Source organism: Tamandua tetradactyla, chromosome 14, assembly GCF_023851605.1.
Source record: "Tamandua tetradactyla isolate mTamTet1 chromosome 14, mTamTet1.pri, whole genome shotgun sequence".
NCBI lineage: Eukaryota > Metazoa > Chordata > Mammalia > Pilosa > Myrmecophagidae > Tamandua > Tamandua tetradactyla.
Genome location: NC_135340.1, coordinates 51,832,513 through 51,835,692, shown reverse-complemented (window position 1 = coordinate 51,835,692; position 3,180 = coordinate 51,832,513). Strand labels below are relative to the sequence as shown.

At 36.1% G+C, this 3,180-nt stretch overlaps 1 non-coding gene across 1 annotated transcript; it reads left to right on the top strand.

Moving 5' to 3' along the window:
- The first annotated feature begins 743 nt into the window (after positions 1-743).
- On the top strand, positions 744-815 carry TRNAK-UUU (transfer RNA lysine (anticodon UUU)). The gene has a single exon. It is a non-coding gene; the product is annotated as a tRNA-Lys (tRNA).
- Positions 816-3,180: the final 2,365 nt, after the last annotated feature.

The window sequence follows — 3,180 nt, the reverse complement described above, 5'->3', positions numbered from 1 at the left end:
ATGGGTTCACACCCACAGGAATAAGGGTTATGATTCGTACATGTCTTTAGTAGGGGACATGATTCCATCCCCTGCACTTGAATAAAGTGAGTTCACTCTGCAAGAACTGAACTTTCATGTTTAAGATGTTGACAGTGTTCATTTATATGAATTCCTGTTTGGGGGGGTGGGCAGAAAGAGAAGAAGTAAATGGGTCATTTGTGAATGAGGCCCTATATGTACACATCCTCAGAGCTATGACTATAATGGTGACTAATACAGCTCTGATCTCATGGAGCTTACAGTCTAGGTAGGAAAAAAAAAAAGAGAGAACAAAATGGATAATTATATAAGAAAAGCCCTGCAAATGTTCTAAGAAATGATCATGAAGATGAATACACAATTATGTGATGGTATTGTGTTATTGATTATATATCAAGAATGGAATGATCATATGGTAAGAATGACTGTGTTCGTATGTTGTTATGCTGAATAAAAAAAATTTTTAAAAAAAGCTACATCACAAAGACAAGTAATCCCAGTTCTATGCATATATACAAAAGAAAGTGTTCTGGAAGAAGGTACACAAACCTGTTACCAGTGGTTAACTCTAGGGACCAGAGTGGGCTTAGAGGAATCTGAGCAGTGAAAGTGGACTTTCACTTATTTTTTTATATATTTAAATAGTGCTTAAGTAGTTTACAATGAACATGCATGTGTGTTTTGCCTAACTTTAAGACATTTAAAATTCTTGCACTGGGGTTGCATAGGTAGTTCAGTGGTTAGAATGCCTGCCTTTTATGCAGGAGACCCGGGTTCAATTCCCAGGCCATGCACACACAAACACACAAAAAAATATTGTACAGTTCAAGAACAAGACACAATATCAACATTACAGAGAGGTACAATGTCTGCTTTAAAGAACAACAGTAATGAACTGTAGATAAAGAAATGGGGGAAAAATTGAAAACATTCCCCCTAAGATCAGAAACAAGACAAGGATGTCCACTATCACCACTTTTACTCAACGTTGTGTTGGAAGTTCTAGCCAGAGCAATTAGACAAGAAAAAGAAATACAAGGCATTAAAATTGGAAAGGAAGAAGTAAAACTCTCATGTTTGCAGATGATATGATACTATATGCTAAAAACCCAAAAAAAAAAAATCTGCAGCAAAACTACTAGAGCTAATAAATGAGTACAGCAAAATGGCAGGTTACAAGATCAACACTCAAAAATCTGTAGTGTTTCTATACACTAGTAATGAACAATCTGAGGGGGAAATCAAGGAAAAAATTCCATTTACAATTCCAACCAAAAGAATAAAAAACAAAAAACTTATGCAAAGAAAACTACAAGAAACTGTTAAACAAAATCACAGAAGACCTAAATAAATGGAAGGGCATGCTGAGTTCATGGATTAGAAGACTAAATATAGTTAAGATGTCATTTCTACCTAAATTGATTTACAGATCCAATGCAATACCAATTAAAATCCCCAAAACTTACTTTTCAGAAATAGAAAAATCAATAACCAAATTTATCTGGAAGGGCAGGGTGTCTGAACAGCTAAAAATATCCTGAGAAAGAAAAATGAAGTCAGAGGTCTCACGCTACCTGACTGTAAGGCGTATTATGAAGCTACAGTGGTCTAAACAGAATGGTACTGGCATAAAGATTGATATATTGACCAATGGAATCAAATAGAGTGTTCAAGTATGGACCCTCTCATGTATAGACAACTGATCTTTGATAAAGCAGTCAAGCCAACTCACCTGAGACAGAACAGTCTCTTTGATAAATAGTGCCTAGAGAATTGGATATCCATATGCAAAAGAATGAAAGAGGACCCATAGCTCACATTCTACACAAAAATTAACTCAAAATGGGTCAAAAACCTAACATTAGATCTAAGACCATAAACCTTTTAGAAGAAAATGTAGGGAAATATCTTAGAAATCTTATAATAAAGGGTGATTTCCTAGGCCTTACATCCAAAGCATGAACATTGAAGAAAGAAAGAAAGAAATGGGAACTCCTCAAAATTAAACACTTCTGAGCATCAAAGAACTTCATCAAGAAAGTAAAAAGACAGCCTACACAATGGGAGACAATATTTGGAAATGATATATCAGATAAAGGTCTAGTATCCAGAATTTGTAAAGAGATTGTTCAACTCATCAATAAAAAGACAGCCAACCCAATTACAAAATGGGCAAAAGATGTGAACAGACACTTCTCAGAAGAGGAAATACAAATGGCTAAAAGGCACATGAAAAGATGCTCAGCTTCCCTGGCTATTAGGGAAATGCAAATAAAAACCACAATGAGATATCCTCTCACACCCACCAGAATGGCCATTATCAGTAAAACAGAAAATAACACGTGCTGGAGAAGATGTGGAGAAAGAGACACACTTATCCACTGTTGGTGGGCATGTAAAATGGTACAACCACTGTGAAAGGCAGTTTGGTGGTTCCTCAGGAAGCTAAGTATAGAAGTGCCATATGACCCAGCAATACCATTGATAGGTATCTACTCAGAGGACATGAGGGCAAGGACACAAATGGACATTTGCACACCAATGTTTATAGCAGCCTTATTTACAATTGCCAAGAGATGGTAATAGCCAAAATGTCCATTAACAGATGAGTGGCTAAACAAGCTATGGTATATGCATACAATGGATTATTATGCAGCTGTAAGACAGAATAAAGTTATGAAGTATGTAACAATGTGGATGGACCTTAAGGACATTATGTTGAGTGAGATTAGCCAGAAACAAACAGACGAATACTGCCCTCTCATCTATGGACATTTGATCTTTGATAAGGCAGTCAAGCCAACTCACCTGGGACAGAACAGTCTCTTCAATAAATGGTGCCTAGAGAACTGGATATCCATATGCAAAAGAATGAAAAAAGACCCGTATCTCACACCCTATACAAAAGTTAACTCAAAATGGATCAAAGATCTAAACATTAGGTCTAAGACCATAAAACAGAGGAAAATGTAGGGAGATATCTTATGAATCTTACAATTGGAGGCACTTTTATGGATCTTAAACCTAAAGCAAGAGCACTGAAGAAAGAAAGAAATAAATGGGAGCTCCTCAAAATTAAACACTTTTGTGCATCAAAGAACTTCATCAAGAAAGTAGAAAGACAGCCTACACAATGGGAGACAATATTTGGAAACGACA